Consider the following 16,022-nt stretch of genomic DNA (forward strand, 5'->3'; position numbering starts at 1 on the left):
TTCGCATTAAACACCTCCACCCTCCTTCGGTGTGGGGCTCATGTTGGCTATGCCCCAGCCCCTGAAGCATTCAAGCTGATTTCTTGCAGCAGCTGGGCACTGTAACAGCTCCAGAGCTGCTCTGTAAGGCAAATAAAAGGGTGTGGGCCCTGCAGCACTACCTGTAGTTCGCATTGTGCGTTGGAAGGCACAAAGTAAGCAGACGGGAGAAGTCAGGATAGTGCGCAAGGGCATAGAAGGGAGCGGCTCAAGAAAAGAGAAGTGGAAACAGACAGCAAACTAGGCTGGAGAGAGACCTGAGACAAAGAGATCTGAATTATACGAGAGCCGACCAGGGGAAACACAAATTATGCAGTCAAGTTTCCCATATTTGGGGAAATCGCAGGGGCAGCACACCCAGAGTGCAATGGTTGAGCCTTGCCCTGGGAGAAGCACCTTCAAGATCATAGTATCTCACCTGGCAGGTAAGTAGGAGTTGGGCTAGAGCTGGGGAGGGTCGCTGCTCGGGCACCCCCCTGTCAAGTGAAGGAGATCCAACTGAGGCAGCACAATGGAACTCTCGAAAGAAGAACAAGGCTAGAGGAAGATCTGAGACAAAGAAATCTGACTTTTACCAGAGCTGACCAGCGGAAAACACAAACACAGTCCCCAACTACCACAAATAATGCAGGCGAGTTTCCCACATTTGGGTAAATCACAGGGGTCAGCATACCCAGAATGCAATGAATGAACCTCACCCTGGGTGAACAATTTTCATGACCATGGTGTCTCCTATGCAAAATAAGTATGATTTGGGATAGGGCTGGGGAGGGCCGCTGCTCAGGCACATCTCTGTCAAGTAAAGGAGATTCAACTGAGGCAGCACAAGGGAACTCTCATATGGGGACAACAACTGCAGGGAGAACACATATTTTCAGATGAACATGGGAGGGCAGAAGGCTGCCTAATACTGAAGCACCCCCAAACAACAAACCAAATGCAACAACTAGTGCAAGCATTCCTGGGGGAAGGCCTGCAGCAGATTGATTTGCATATGGTGATGTTATCCAAGCAGTGGGTCAAAGTTGGCTTCAACCCTCATCTGCATATGAAAAGAGAAAAGGGGCGTGCAGGGCATGGCGGCCTTTTGCGGTGCTTGGATGACCCCTAGATCGCATTAAACACCCCCACCCTCCTTTGGTGTGGGGCTCATGTTGGCCATGCCCCATCCCATGAAGCATTCAAGCTGATTTCTTGCAGCAGCTGGGCACTGTAACAGCTCCAGAGCTGCTCTGTAAGGCAAGTAAAAGGGTGTGGGCCCTGCAGCACTACCTGTAGTTTGCATTGTGCATTGGAAGGCACAAAGTAAGCAGACGGGAGGAGAAGTCAGGATAGTCCACAAGGGTATAGAAGGGAGGGGCTCAAGAAAAAAGAAGTGGAAACAGAGAGCAAACTAGGCTGGAGAGAGACCTGAGACAAAGAGATCTGAATTATACGAGAGCCGACCAGAGGAAACACAAATTATGCAGTCAAGTGTCCCACATTTGGGGAAATCGTAGGAGCAGCACACCCAGTGTGCAATGGGTGAGCCTTGCCCTGGGAGAAGCACCTTCCTGATTATAGTATCTCACCTGGGTGTGCTGCCCCTGCGATTTCCCCAAATGTGGGAAACTTGACTGCATAATTTGTGTTTCCCCTGGTCGGCTCTCATATAATTCAGATCTCTTTGTCTCAGGTCTCTCTCCAGCCTAGTTTGCTGTCTGTTTCCACTTCTTTTTTCTTGAGCCCCTCCCTTCTATACCCTTGTGGACTATCCTGACTTCTCCTCCTGTCTGCTTACTTTGTGCCTTCCAATGCACAATGCAAACTACAGGTAGTGCTGCAGGGCCCACACCCTTTTACTTGCCTTACAGAGCAGCTCTGGAGCTGTTACAGTGCCAAGCTGCTGCAAGAAATCAGCTTGAATGCTTCAGGGGCTGGGGCATGGCCAACATGAGCCCCACACCGAAGGAGGGTGGGGGTGTTTAATGCGAACTAAGGGTCATCCAAGCGCCGCAAAAGGCCGCCATGCCCTGCATACCCCTTTTCTCTTTTCATATGCAGATGAGGGTTCCAGCCAACTTTGGCCCAATGCTTGGATGACATCACTATATGCATATCCGTCTTCTGCAGACCTTCCCCCAGGAATGCTTGTACTAGTTGTTGCATTTGGTTTGTTGTTTGGGGGTGCTTCAGTATTAGGCAGCCTTCTGCCCTCCCATGTTCATCTGAAAATATGTGTTCTCACTGCAGTTGTTGTCCCCAGATGAGAGTTCCCTTGTGCTGCCTCAGTTGAATCTCCTTTACTCTAAAACTTGTAAAACTTAGCAAAAGTGTTTACTAAATAGCTGCTCGGCAAAGTTGCAATGCCGAGACTCCCCGACCAGCTGCCCAGGATGAACCCACCTTTCTAGTAGAATGGGTCTTCACCTAATTCAGTAACGGCAATCCTGCCGTGGAATGAGCATGCTGAATCTTACCACAGATCCAGCGCATAATTGTCTACATGGAAGCAGGACACCCAATCCTGTTGGGAGCATACAGGACAAACAGAGCCTCTGTTTTCCTAATCTGAACCGTTCTGGTGACATAAATTTTCAAAGTTCTGACCACAGCCAGAGACTTTGACTCAACGAAGGTGTCAGTGGCCAAAGGCACCATGTGGAAAGATGAACCACCTTCGGCAGAAATAGTTGACGTGTCCTCAATTCTGCTCTATCTTCATGAAATATCAAATAAAGGCTCTTGTGATACTGCATGGTTTGTACTGTTTTCCATGTGCTCCCAGATCTTTCAAGCAAGAAGCATGGTCAAGAAAGTTCTGTTTGAAAAGAAACAACATTTACTGTCATTGTTATAGAATTTGGGAGAAAAAACAAGAAGAAATCTGCACTGTTGACGCACTGGACAGAATGAATGAATCATAAAATATAACCTTTATTAAGTATGTATTAAAATTGGATAAATATTAATATTATTATCCCAAACTGCAGTGAAACATAAAGGTTAAAATCACAGAACTAACATACATGTGCATAAGAAGAATAAAGAGATGTGAAAAAAAGGTTTAAAAAGCGTGTCCGTGTGTGATTATTTTTGAAGGCACAACCCTGGCGGGGTTGTTTATATAGATATATATGTTGCTAATAATCACTTTCTAGCGTAATGTTATTAAATAGCTGTTAGTATCTATGTCGTCAGGTACCACTGGGTCGTATCCTATATACTCCTGTGGGAAACTTGACTGCATAATTTGTGTTTCCCCTGGTCGGCTCTCGTATAATTCAGATCTCTTTGTCTCAGGTCTCTCTCCAGCCTAGTTTGCTGTCTGTTTCCACTTCTCTTTTCTTGAGCCGCTGCCTTCTATGCCCTTGTGCACTCTCCAGACTTCTCCTGTCTGCTTACTTTGTGCCTTCCAACGCACAATGCAAACTACAGGTAGTGCTGCAGGGCCCACACCCTTTTACTTGCCTTACAGAGCAGCTCTGGAGCTGTTACAGTGCCCAGCTGCAGCAAGAAATCAGCTTGAATGCTTCAGGGGCTGGGGCATAGCCAACACGAGCCCCACACCGACGGAGGGTGGAGGTGTTTAATGCAAACTAGGGGTCAGCCAAGCGCCGCAAAAGGCCGCCATGCCCTGCATGCCCCTTTTCTCTTTTCATATGCAGACGAGGGTTGAAGCCAACTTTGACCCACTGCTTGGATGACATCACCATATGCAAATCCATCTGCGGCAGGCCTTCCCCCAGGAATGCTTGCACTAGTTGTTGCATTTGGTTTGTTGTTTGGGGGTGCTTCAGTATTAGGCAGCCTTCTGCCCTCCCATGTTCATCTGAAAATATGTGTTCTCCCTGCAGTTGTTGTCCCCAGATGAGAGTTCCCTTGTGCTGCCTCAGTTGAATCTCCTTTACTTGACAGAGATGTGCCTGAGCAGCGGCCCTCCCCAGCCCTATCCCAAATCATACTTATTTTGCATAGGAGATACCATGGTCATGAAGATTGTTCTCCCAGGGTTAGGTTCATTCATTGCGTTCTGGGTATGCTGACCTCTGTGATTTCCCCAAATGTGGGAAACTCAACTGCATTATTTGTGGTAGTGGGGGACTGTGTTTGTGCTTTCCTCTGGTCAGCTCTGGTAAAAGTCAGATTTCTTTGTCTCAGATCTTCCTCTAGCCTTGTTCTTCTTTCAAGAGTTCCCTTGTGCTGCCTCAGTTGGATCTCCTTCACTTGACAGGGGGGTGCCCGAGCAGCGACCCTCCCCAGCTCTAGCCCAACTCCTACTTACCTGCCAGGTGAGATACTATGATCATGAAGTTGCTTCTCCCAGGGCAAGGCTCACCCATTGCACTCTGGGTGTGCTGCCCCTGCGATTTCCCCAAATATGGGAAACTTGATTGCATAATTTGTGTTTCCCTAAGTCGGCTCTCATATAATTCAGATCTCTTTGTCTCAGGTCTCTCTCCAGCCTAGTTTGCTGTCTGTTTCCACTTCTTTTTTCTTGAGCCCCTCCCTTCTATACCCTTGTGCACTATCCTGACTTCTCCTCCTGTCTGCTTACTTTGTGCCTTCCGATGCACAATGCAAACTACAGGTAGTGCTGCAGGGCCCACACCCTTTTACTTGCCTTACAGAGCAGCTCTGGAGCTGTTACAGTGCCAAGCTGCTGCAAGAAATCAGCTTGAATGCTTCAGGGGCTGGGGCATGGCCAACATGAGCCCCACACCGAAGTAGGGTGGGGGTGTTTAATGCGAACTAAGGGTCATCCAAGCGCCGCAAAAGGCCGCCATGCCCTGCATACCCCTTTTCTCTTTTCATATGCAGATGAGGGTTCCAGCCAACTTTGGCCCACTGCTTGGATGACATCACTGTATGCAAATCCGTCTTCTGCAGACCTTCCCCCAGGAATGCTTGTACTAGTTGTTGCATTTGGTTTGTTGTTTGGGGGTGCTTCAGTATTAGGCAGCCTTCTGCCCTCCCATGTTCATCTGAAAATATGTGTTCTCCCGGCAGTTGTTGTCCCCAGATGAGAGTTCCCTTGTGCTGCCTCAGTTGAATCTCCTTTACTTGACAGAGATGTGCCTGAGCAGCGGCCCTCCCCAGCCCTATCCCAAATCATACTTATTTTGCATAGGAGATACCATGGTCATAAAGATTGTTCTCCCAGGGTTAGGTTCATTCATTGCATTCTGGGTATGCTGACCCCTGTGATTTCCCCAAATGTGGGAAACTCAACTGCATTATTTGTGGTAGTGGGGGACTGTGTTTGTGTTTTCCTCTGGTCAGCTCTGGTAAAAGTCAGATTTCTTTGTCTCAGATCTTCCTCTAGCCTTGTTCTTCTTTCGAGAGTTCCATTGTGCTGCCTCAGTTTGATCTCCTTCACTTGACAGGGGGGTACCCGAGCAGCGACCCTCCCCAGCTCTAGCCCAACTCCTACATAACTGCCAGGTGAGATACTATGATCATGAAGGTGCTTCTCCCAGGGCAAGGCTCACCCATTGCACTCTGGGTGTGCTGCTCCTGCGATTTCCCCAAATGTGGGAAACTTGACTGCATAATTTGTGTTTCCCCTGGTCGGCTCTTGTATAATTCAGATCTCTTTGTCTCAGGTCTCTCTCCAGCCTAGTTTGCTGTCTGTTTCCACTTCTCTTTTCTTGAGCCGCTGCCTTCTATGCCCTTGTGCACTCTCCTGACTTCTCCTGTCTGCTTACTTTGTGCCTTCCAACGCACAATGCAAACTACAGGTAGTGCTGCAGGGCCCACACCCTTTTACTTGCCTTTCAGAGCAGCTCTGGAGCTGTTACAGTGCCCAGCTGCTGCAAGAAATCAGCTTGAATGCTTCAGGGGCTGGGGCATAGCCAACATGAGCCCCACACCGACGGAGGGTGGAGGTGTTTAATGCGAACTAAGGGTCATCCAGGCGCCGCAAAAGGCCGCCATGCCCTGCATACCCCTTTTCTCTTTTCATATGCAGATGAGGGTTCCAGCCAACTTTGGCCCACTGCTTGGATGACATCACCGTATGCAAATACGTCTTCTGCAGACCTTCCCCCAGGAATGCTTGTACTAGTTGTTGCATTTGGTTTGTTGTTTGGGGTGCTTCAGTATTAGGCAGCCTTCTGCTCTCCCATGTTCATCTGAAAATATGTGTTCTCCCTGCAGTTGTTGTCCCCAGATGAGAGTTCTCTTGTGCTGCCTCAGTTGAATCTCCTTTACTTGACAGAGATGTGCCTGAGCAGCGGCCCTCCCCAGCCCTATCCCATATCATACTTATTTTGCATAGGAGATACCATGGTCATGAAGATTGTTCTTCCAGGGTGAGGTTCATTCATTGCATTCTGGGTATGCTGACCCCTGTGATTTCCCCAAATGTGGGAAACTCGACTGCATTATTTGTGGTAGTGGGGGACTGTGTTTGTGCTTTCCTCTGGTCAGCTCTGGTAAAAGTCAGATTTCTTTGTCTCAGATCTTCCTCTAGCCTTGTTCTTTTTTTGAGAGTTTCCTTGTGCTGCCTCAGTTGGATTTCCTTCACTTGACAGGGGGGTGCCCGAGCAGCGACCCTCCCCAGCTCTAGCCCAACTCCTACTTACCTGCCAGGTGAGATACTATGATCAGGAAGGTGCTTCTCCAAGGGCAAGGCTCACCCATTGCACTCTGGGTGTGCTGCTCCTACGATTTCCCCAAATGTGGGACACTTGACTACATAATTTGTGTTTCCTCTGGTCGGCTACTCGTATAATTCAGATCTCTTTGTCTCAGGTCTCTCTCCAGCCTAGTTTGCTGTCTGTTTCCACTTCTCTTTTCTTGAGCCCCTGCCCTTGCCCTTGTGCACTCTCCTGACTTCTCCTGTCTGCTTACTTTGTGCCTTCCAACGCACAATGCAAACTACAGGTAGTGCTGCAGGGCCAACACCCTTTTACTTGCCTTACAGAGCAGCTCTGGAGCTGTTACAGTGCCCAGCTGCTGCAAGAAATCAGCTTGAATGCTTCAGGGGCTGGGGCATAGCCAACATGAGCCCCACACCGACGGAGGGTGGAGGTGTTTAATGCGAACTAAGGGTCATCCAAGCGCCGCAAAAGGCCGCCATGCCCTGCATACCCCTTTTCTCTTTTCATATGCAGATGAGGGTTCCAGCCAACTTTGGCCCACTGCTTGGATGACATCACCGTATGCAAATCCGTCTTCTGCAGACCTTTTCCCAGGAATGCTTGTACTAGTTGTTGCATTTGGTTTGTTGTTTGGGGGTGCTTCAGTATTAGGCAGCCTTCTGCTCTCCCATGTTCATCTGAAAATATGTGTTCTCCCTGCAGTTGTTGTCCCCAGATGAGAGTTCCCTTGTGCTGCCTCAGTTGAATCTCCTTTACTTGACAGAGATGTGCCTGAGCAGCGGCCCTCCCCAGCCCTATCCCAAATCATACTTATTTTGCATAGGAGATACCATTGTCATGAAGATTGTTCTCCCAGGGTGAGGTTCATTCATTGCATTCTGGGTATGCTGACCCCTGTCATTTCCCCAAATGTGGGAAACTCGACTGCATTATTTGTGGTAGTGGGGGACTGTGTTTGTGCTTTCCTCTGGTCAGCTCTGGTAAAAGTCAGATTTCTTTGTCTCAGATCTTCCTCTAGCCTTGTTCTTTTTTCGAGAGTTTCCTTGTGCTGCCTCAGTTGGATCTCCTTCACTTGACAGGGGGGTGCCCGAACAGCGACCCTCCCCAGCTCTAGCCCAACTCCTACTTACCTGCCAGGTGAGATACTATGATCAGGAAGGTGCTTCTCCCAGGGCAAGGCTCACCCAATGCACTCTGGGTGTGCTGCTCCTACGATTTCCCCAAATGTGGGACACTTGATTACATAATTTGTGTTTCCTCTGGTCGGCTCTCGTATAATTCAGATCTCTTTGTCTCAGGTCTCTCTCCAGCCTAGTTTGCTGTCTGTTTCCACTTCTCTTTTCTTGAGCCGCTCCCTTCTATGCCCTTGTGCACTATCCTGACTTCTCCCGTCTGCTTACTTTGTGCCTTCCAACGCACAATGCAAACTACAGGTAGTGCTGCAGGGCCCACACCCTTTTACTTGCTTTACAGAGCAGCTCTGGAGCTGTTACAGTGCCCAGCTGCTGCAAGAAATCAGCTTGAATGCTTCAGGGGCTGGGGCATAGCCAACATGAGCCCCACACCGAAGGAAGGTGGAGGTGTTTAATGCAAACTAGGGGTCATCCAAGCGCCGCAAAAGGCCGCCATGCCCTGCACACCCCTTTTTTATTTTCATATGCAGACGAGGGTTGAAGCCAACTTTGACCCACTGCTTGGATGACATCACCATATGCAAATCCATCTGCTGCAGGCCTTCCCCCAGGAATGCTTGCACTAGTAGTTGCATTTGGTTTGTTGTTTGGGGGTGCTTCAGTGTTAGGCAGCCTTCTGCCCTCCCATGTTCATCTGAAAATATGTGTTCTCCCTGCAGTTGTTGTCCCCAGATGAGAGTTCCCTTGTGTTGCCTCAGTTGAATCTCCTTTACTTGACAGAGATGTGCCTGAGCAGCGGCCCTCCCCAGCCCTATCCCAAATCATACTTATTTTGCATAGGAGATACCATGGTCATGAAGATTGTTCTCCCAGGGTGAGGTTCATTCATTGCACTCTGGGTATGCTGACCCCTGTGATTTCCCCAAATGTGGGAAACTCGACTGCATTATTTGTGGTAGTGGGGGACTGCGTTTGTGCTTTCCTCTGGTCAGCTCTGGTAAAAGTCAGATTTCTTTGTCTCAGATCTTCCTCTAGCCTTGTTCTTCTTTCGAGAGTTCCCTTGTGCTGCCTCAGTTGGATCTCCTTCACTTGACAGGGGGTGCCCGAGCAGCAATCCTCCACAGCTCTAGCCCAACTCCTACTTACCTGCCAGGTGAGATACTATGATGTTCACTGTTAGGGCAATCAGGATGTGGAATTCCCTGCCAGGGAAGGTGGTAATGGCGGACTCTGTAATTGGATTTAAAAAAGGAATGGATACATTTCTGAATGAAAAAGCTATCCAAGGTTATAATACTTAAAATATCAACATGGTTAATCCGGGGGTAACATGAGTTATAGTAGCTAACTAGTTATAAAACATTATTCAGCAAGTATGTAGAATCATCACAACTTAAAACAGGTTGAACACGATGGGCAATTTGCCTCTATTCAACCTCAAAAAATATGTTACTATATGTTACTATATTACTATGTTACTGTAGTATACAGAACACCACAATGTAATGAGCAGTGATAGTGAGCACTGATGAGGATACTAGAACTGACACTGAGCAGCAAGATGCAGCACTGGACTATTAGTAATGTACTGTAGTATGCTGAGCACCACAATGCAGCACAAGACAATGAGCAGTGATACTGAGCACTGATGAGGATACTACTGAGAACTGACACTGAGCAGGAGAGACACACTACTAGTATTACTGAGCAGCAATAAGTAACCACTGATACTGAGCACTGATATTGAGATTTCCACTGAGAGAACATAGCCACGTCCTCTCCGCTCTCTCTTCAATGCACGAGTAAAAATGGCGGCAACGCGCAGCTCTTTATATGGAATCCGAATCTCGAGAGAATCCGACAGCGGGATGATGACATTTTCCCTTGTTCAGGTTTTCCGAGTCAGGCGGGAACAACCGAGCCTGCCTCGGACCAGTGTAAACCACGTGGAGTTCGTCGGGAATTCGGTTCTCGGAGAACCGAACCCGCTCCTCTCTACCTTATACCCATCAATTTTTTTATTTTCAATCTAAGCCCCTGCAGTTTTCTGTAAGCATCTGCTTCGCTATGATGATCAACAAGTCACAAGGGCAAACACTCAGGGCTTGAGGCGTAGATCTTAGGACCAGCTGCTACAAGCATGGCAGAGGTGTCACTATCACTGGTGACACCCAGAGAGGTGGCGAAGGAGATTGTAATGCAGTGCGCGCAGATAAGCAGCGCAATGGTAAAAAGGAGGCATGGTTTCATAGGTAGGGGCGTGGCCTGGTGGCCTGAATCTACATTTTGTTGCTCCGGGTGTCCCGGGGGTTGGGGGCTGCACCCGGGGACTAGTGTGTGTGCGGTGCTGGCTCCTGCACAGTGACAGGGCATGGCCACCCATCATGACACCTCCATTCTTGACCATGCTGTAATTGCAGTCGCACTGCAGTTCAGCGTGATCATAAAAAATGGTGTAGCCTCCTGCTGGTGCAGACTGTATGTGCGCGCAGGAAGCCGCCACCATTTTTGTGATCACAGCGGCTGAATGTGATGTCATACAGCCGCTGTGACCACGCCCCCTGTGTCTCCTCCGTTGCAGACCCCATTTTGAAGCCTTGCCCCCGCACCGCTCCATCCCTGACTTGGAAATGGAGTGTTGCTGACCCCCCTCTCCCCCCCCCCGCCCCGATTGACAGGCAGAGGCGATCGCATTCTCTGCGGGGTGCCGCAGAAAATGCAGGCACATGCGTATGCTGTTAGCAATTTTTGCAGTTGGATCGCTTATTGTGATTGCATTCCAACCTGAATCAGGCCCTATTACCTATCACAATGCGCTGCGGGCAGTACAAAATTGGGTTAATATAGGAGTAAAACTCCCAGACCTGTGCTCCTTAACTGTACCTGGTGGCTAGTGGAGCGGCTGCCCAGTAATCAGTGTCCACGCCAGTGCGCACACGGTCCACCCCCTATGGCCACGCTCCCCTTCATCAGCGGCCTCGTGATCCGGAAGGGCGGTGTGTGTGTGACTGACCTTAGGAAGAAACTGGAGCCTCCGCTGCAGTGACCCAGCAACCAGGGCACGGGAGTATACAGCGCCGCTGGGAGTGATGAAGCTGCAGTAAAGATGTCTATTAGACCTAGCCTGCTGCAGCCCTTGTAGATTCTCATAAAACAAGTTCTTCTTTTCTTGTCAAAATTAATAGCTAAGAATAGGCTGCCTGAGGCAGGCCCCTGTTAAGTGGCCTGCTACTGAAGGCACCAACTACAAACTGAGCTCCCTGTTCATGGAAGCGGGGTTATAGAGGAGGATGCGCTGAGCATCTTGGGAACAGTCAAAAGCTTTGAGCCGGTTGGTGCCTCAGATCAAGATCCTACTCTACACCCCAATGTGAATCCTTGTGGAGTCCAGTGTACCCCACAGAAGAAATTAATGTGTCACACCCATTGGCAGCAACCTTAGAATAGCTGCTGACGGGCACAATTGAGAAAGGAAGGGGGGGGGGACATTTGAATCCAGCACATAGATGCAATTCAAATATGTAATTTGTACCTTCCTATTTTAAAATATAATGGATGAACCTCACCCTGTGAGAACAATCTTCATGATCAAGAGATCTCATATGCAAAATAAGTATGAGTTGGGATAGGGCTGGGGAGGGTGGCTGCTCGGGCAGCCCCTCCCCCGTCAAGTTAAGGAGATTCAACTGAGGACGCACAAGGGAACTCTCGTCTGGGGACAACAACTGCAGGGAGACCACATCTGTTCAGATGAACATGGGAGGGTGGAAGGCTGCCTAATATTGAAGCACCATCAAATATCAAACCATATGCAACAACTAGTACAAGCATTCCTGGGGGAAGGTCTGCAGAAGACGGATTTGCATACGGTGATGTCATCCAAGATGTGGGCCAAAGTTGGCTGGAACCCTCATCTGCATATGAAAAGAGAAAAGGGGCATGCAGGGCATGGCGGCCTTTTGCGGTGCTTGGATGACCCCTAGTTCGCATTAAACACCCCCACCCTCCTTTGGTGTGGGGCTCATGTTGGCCATGCCCCATCCCCTGAAGCATTCAAGCTGATTTCTTGCAGCAGCTGGGCACTGTAACAGCTCCAGAGCTGTTCTGTAAGGCAAGTAAAAGGGTGTGGGCCCTGCAGCACCACCTGTAGTTCGCATTGTGCGTTGGAAGGCACAAAGTAAGCAGACGGGAGGAGAAGTCAGGATAGTGCGCAAGGGCATCCTTTTCTCTTAGTCCGTAGAGGATGCTGGGGTCACATTAAGAACCATGGGGTATAGACGGGATCCGCAAGAGACATGGGCACTTTAAGACTTTCAAAGGGTGTGAACTGGCTCCTCCCTCTATGCCCCTCCTCCAGACTCCAGTTATAGGAACTGTGCCCAGGGAGACGGACATTTCGAGGAAAGGATTTATTGTTAAACTAAGGTGAGCATCTTACCAGCTCACACCTTAAGCATGCCGCAGAACGTGGCATTCAACAGAACACAAGCCAACGGCATGAACAATTGCAGCAAAAAGCTGACCAGAACCATAACATAACATGTGTATAACCACAAGTAATAACTGCAGACACAGTATGGACTGGGACGGGTGCCCAGCATCCTCTACGGACTAAGAGAAAAGGATTTACCGGTAGGTATTAAAATCCTATTTTCTCATACGACCTAGAGGATGCTGGGGTCACATTAAGAACCATGGGGTTATACCAAAGCTCTTGAACGGGTGGGAGAGTGCGTACGACTCTGCAGCACCGAATGACCCAACTTGAGGTTATCATCAGCCAAGGTATCAAACTTGTAAAACTTAGCAAAAGTGTTTACTAAATAGCTGCTCGGCAAAGTTGCAATGCCGAGACTCCCCGACCAGCTGCCCAGGATGAACCCACCTTTCTAGTAGAATGGGTCTTCACCTAATTCAGTAACGGCAATCCTGCCATGGAATGAGCATGCTGAATCTTACCACAGATCCAGCGCATAATGGTCTACATGGAAGCAGGACACCCAATCCTGTTGGGAGCATACAGGACAAACAGAGCCTCTGTTTTCCTAATCTGAACCGTTCTGGTGACATAAATTTTCAAAGTTCTGACCACAGCCAGAGACTTTGACTCAACGAAGGTGTCAGTGGCCAAAGGCACCATGTGGAAAGATGAACCACCTTCGGCAGAAATTGTTGACGTGTCCTCAATTCTGCTCTATCTTCATGAAAGATCAAATAAAGGCTCTTGTGATACTGCATGGTTTGTACTGTTTTCCATGTGCTCCCAGATCTTTCAAGCAAGTAGCATGGTCAAGAAAGTTCTGTTTGAAAAGAAACAACATTTACTGTCATTGTTATAGAATTTGGGAGAAAAAACAAGAAGAAATCTGCACTGTTGACGCACTGGACAGAATGAATGAATCATAAAATATAACCTTTATTAAGTATGTATTAAAATTGGATAAATATTAATATTATTATCCCAAACTGCAGTGAAACATAAAGGTTAAAATCACAGAACTAACATACATGTGCATAAGAAGAATAAAGAGATGTGAAAAAAAGGTTTAAAAAGCGTGTCCGTGTGTGATTATTTTTGAAGGCACAACCCTGGCGGGGTTGTTTATATAGATATATATGTTGCTAATAATCACTTTCTAGCGTAATGTTATTAAATAGCTGTTAGTATCTATGTCGTCAGGTACCACTGGGTCGTATCCTATATACTCCCTTCACTCAATAGGGGTTACCTCCCGGGAAGCCATCCCCATTGGCGAATTTGTGGGGGTGATTGAGTATAACCGGTAAGCTAACCTCCAATTTGTGGGGTGCTTAGGTAGATGGGGATCACTTATTTCTCTGTGTCCCCTAAGACTATATTCCTAAATTCAATACCACAGGGGGATAGCTTTCTATATCGGATAAGGAATCACTTGATAGGGAAATCTCTATGCATCATGGAAAGATCATATTTATTAATATCCAAACTAAAAAAATGATGAATAGCTTTAATTTAGCTGTTTAGATATAGTTAATTGGCGAGATATACCAACAGGTGCGGTTGCCTTAAGGAATATGGCAATTCCAATATAAATAGCAGCCCTCCTTCATATAATCAGCCAGATCTTATTAAATCTGGTCCAGATATAGCCGTTCAGATATACTTAATTGACAACATATATCAATCGGTGGGGTTGCCTTAAGGAATATAGCAATTCCAATTCTCATATAAATAGCAACCTTCCTTCATATATTCAGCCAGATCTTATTTAATCTGATCTAGGCGTAGGCAATAATGCTTTCCTTAGAGGTATAGCCACCTCAATTCTTATTAGGAAGCAAAGTGTCTGTCATAATGGTTTATCCAATTCATCTAAGAAATAATATATTCCATGTGTCAGAGATTCATTACTCTCTATTTACACTGTTAAAGAGTTAATTCTTATTATGTTACAGTGTAATGAAATTATCATATAGGGAGATGTGGCAATTCCATGTGCTATATATATAATAACCCTTAGTGGTCCAGATTCCACAATGAGGAATTTTCTTATAAACCGCTGAAACACACAGCTGTTTGACTGACTTCCAAATATATCTATCTCACTTTGTAACAGTCTTATGATAGAGAAACTGTTACATATTCGGTCACTTAGTTATCTAAAGGTAAACAGACTCAGTGTGAGGGTAATATAATATATCAAATGCGCTGTCAATAATCGTGGTAACTGGTGTAATAATGTGGTATATTGAGTATGCTAGTAAGGCATATAACTGCTCTCCAGCCTTTAAGTGTTACCAATCAATTTGTTACACTGTAAAGGATTTATGGTGTCCTGTTAGGACATGCAGCTGCTAGGCTGACTCAAAGATTTATCCATTTGTAACAATTATGTAACAGTTATATACATGTTACTGGTATTACATAGAAATAGTATGACACAGGCCAGCAGTCCCATGTGTCTAGATTCCACAATAGGAGATTTTCTTTGTCTTATAAACTGCTGGAACACACAGCTGCTAGACTGACTTCAAATATATATATTACTTTGTAACAGTCTTATAGTAAAGAGACTGTTACACACTGTCATTTAGTTATCTCAAGGTTAGCAGATTCTGTGTGAGGATAGTGTTCTGTTAGAACATGCAGCTGCTAGGCTGACTCATAGAAAATGTATCCATTTGTAACAAATGACACATACAGCATTAAATTAATATCTATAGCAGCCCATGTGACATCTCTACTCTTATCATAATTGTCTGGTTATTGCCAATCTGGACAGCAGGAGTGATATATATTCACTAGTCCCAATATCCCATCATATAAATATACCCACACTGATATACTTTCTTATCAAGAGTTATTAGTAGCTATCTGTATGCACTTTAGACATTGTATCTGCTAAGTGACATCATATCTAGTGTATTCCTTTCTTATAGCTCAGCTTCTATTCCCTATTAGTGGAGACTAACAGCTAACATCATAATCATATATTTTTGTTTTATAACATTTCACATGAGTCAAATACACGCGGACACGCCGTGCCCTACACGTGTGTTTCACTGCATCTATGGCAACTTACATTAAAGCTAACAAGAAAGCACACTCGTTCTGTCTTTAAACTGATAAAAGAAACCCCAATAATATGGGGCATGCAAAAATTGAGATAAAACTCAGTTTTGCTCCTCTCCACGGAAATCTTTAATAAAAGGCGAAATATTTGTTAGTTCTGAAGAGAAACCAGAGCATGACCAAGATTCCACCTGTCGCCTGAGTGCCATGCCAGCAGTTCTCATTGAGCTCAAAGTGAGCACCCAATTTGAAAGAAAGATAGCAGATTTCTCACCAGGCTTCCCCTAGCTATAAACATGGTTTGTACTCTTTTCCATGTGTTCCCAGATCTTTCAAGCAATTAGTATAGTCAAGAAAGTTCTGTTTGAAAAGAAACAAACATTTACTGTCATTTCTATGCAAATGAGCTTACATTAAAGCACACTCGTTCTATCTTTAAACAGATAAAATAAAACCCCAATAAGATGGGGAATGCAAAATTTGAGATAAAACTCAGTTTTGCTCCTCTCCACGGAAATCTTTAGTAAAAGGCGAAAGATTTGTTCGTTCTGAAGAGAAACCAGAGCATGACCAAGATTCCACCTGTCGCCTGAGTGCCATGCCAGCAGTCCTCATTCAGCTCAAAGTGAGCACCCAATTTGAAAGAAAGAAAGCAGATTTCTCACCAGGCTTCCCCTTGCTATAAGCATGGTTTGTACTCTTTTCCATGTGCTC

General features: G+C 46.5%; 14 non-coding genes across 14 annotated transcripts; 9 read left to right on the forward strand and 5 right to left on the reverse strand.

Moving 5' to 3' along the window:
- Positions 1 to 309: 309 nt before the first annotated feature.
- LOC135032520 (U1 spliceosomal RNA) lies at positions 310 to 472 on the reverse strand. Its single transcript, XR_010228029.1, has one exon. It is a non-coding gene; the product is annotated as a U1 spliceosomal RNA (small nuclear RNA).
- A 152-nt stretch (positions 473 to 624) lies between these two features.
- On the reverse strand, positions 625 to 788 carry LOC135032433 (U1 spliceosomal RNA). The gene has a single exon (XR_010227955.1). It is a non-coding gene; the product is annotated as a U1 spliceosomal RNA (small nuclear RNA).
- Positions 789 to 1,462: 674 nt separating this feature from the next.
- On the reverse strand, positions 1,463 to 1,618 carry LOC135032541 (U1 spliceosomal RNA). The gene has a single exon (XR_010228045.1). It is a non-coding gene; the product is annotated as a U1 spliceosomal RNA (small nuclear RNA).
- Positions 1,619 to 3,979: 2,361 nt separating this feature from the next.
- Positions 3,980 to 4,143, forward strand: LOC135032602 (U1 spliceosomal RNA). Its single transcript, XR_010228103.1, has one exon. It is a non-coding gene; the product is annotated as a U1 spliceosomal RNA (small nuclear RNA).
- A 152-nt stretch (positions 4,144 to 4,295) lies between these two features.
- Positions 4,296 to 4,466, forward strand: LOC135032521 (U1 spliceosomal RNA). The gene has a single exon (XR_010228030.1). It is a non-coding gene; the product is annotated as a U1 spliceosomal RNA (small nuclear RNA).
- A 666-nt stretch (positions 4,467 to 5,132) lies between these two features.
- LOC135032594 (U1 spliceosomal RNA) lies at positions 5,133 to 5,296 on the forward strand. Its single transcript, XR_010228096.1, has one exon. It is a non-coding gene; the product is annotated as a U1 spliceosomal RNA (small nuclear RNA).
- A 152-nt stretch (positions 5,297 to 5,448) lies between these two features.
- On the forward strand, positions 5,449 to 5,611 carry LOC135032518 (U1 spliceosomal RNA). Its single transcript, XR_010228027.1, has one exon. It is a non-coding gene; the product is annotated as a U1 spliceosomal RNA (small nuclear RNA).
- Positions 5,612 to 6,281: 670 nt separating this feature from the next.
- On the forward strand, positions 6,282 to 6,445 carry LOC135032578 (U1 spliceosomal RNA). The gene has a single exon (XR_010228081.1). It is a non-coding gene; the product is annotated as a U1 spliceosomal RNA (small nuclear RNA).
- A 152-nt stretch (positions 6,446 to 6,597) lies between these two features.
- Positions 6,598 to 6,761, forward strand: LOC135032524 (U1 spliceosomal RNA). The gene has a single exon (XR_010228032.1). It is a non-coding gene; the product is annotated as a U1 spliceosomal RNA (small nuclear RNA).
- Positions 6,762 to 7,429: 668 nt separating this feature from the next.
- LOC135032411 (U1 spliceosomal RNA) lies at positions 7,430 to 7,593 on the forward strand. Its single transcript, XR_010227934.1, has one exon. It is a non-coding gene; the product is annotated as a U1 spliceosomal RNA (small nuclear RNA).
- A 152-nt stretch (positions 7,594 to 7,745) lies between these two features.
- Positions 7,746 to 7,908, forward strand: LOC135032534 (U1 spliceosomal RNA). Its single transcript, XR_010228040.1, has one exon. It is a non-coding gene; the product is annotated as a U1 spliceosomal RNA (small nuclear RNA).
- A 671-nt stretch (positions 7,909 to 8,579) lies between these two features.
- LOC135032400 (U1 spliceosomal RNA) lies at positions 8,580 to 8,743 on the forward strand. Its single transcript, XR_010227924.1, has one exon. It is a non-coding gene; the product is annotated as a U1 spliceosomal RNA (small nuclear RNA).
- Positions 8,744 to 15,369: 6,626 nt separating this feature from the next.
- Positions 15,370 to 15,485, reverse strand: LOC135032558 (U5 spliceosomal RNA). Its single transcript, XR_010228061.1, has one exon. It is a non-coding gene; the product is annotated as a U5 spliceosomal RNA (small nuclear RNA).
- Positions 15,486 to 15,760: 275 nt separating this feature from the next.
- Positions 15,761 to 15,876, reverse strand: LOC135032546 (U5 spliceosomal RNA). The gene has a single exon (XR_010228050.1). It is a non-coding gene; the product is annotated as a U5 spliceosomal RNA (small nuclear RNA).
- Positions 15,877 to 16,022: the final 146 nt, after the last annotated feature.

The sequence above is a fragment of the Pseudophryne corroboree genome, unplaced genomic scaffold, assembly GCF_028390025.1.
Source record: "Pseudophryne corroboree isolate aPseCor3 unplaced genomic scaffold, aPseCor3.hap2 scaffold_545, whole genome shotgun sequence".
NCBI lineage: Eukaryota > Metazoa > Chordata > Amphibia > Anura > Myobatrachidae > Pseudophryne > Pseudophryne corroboree.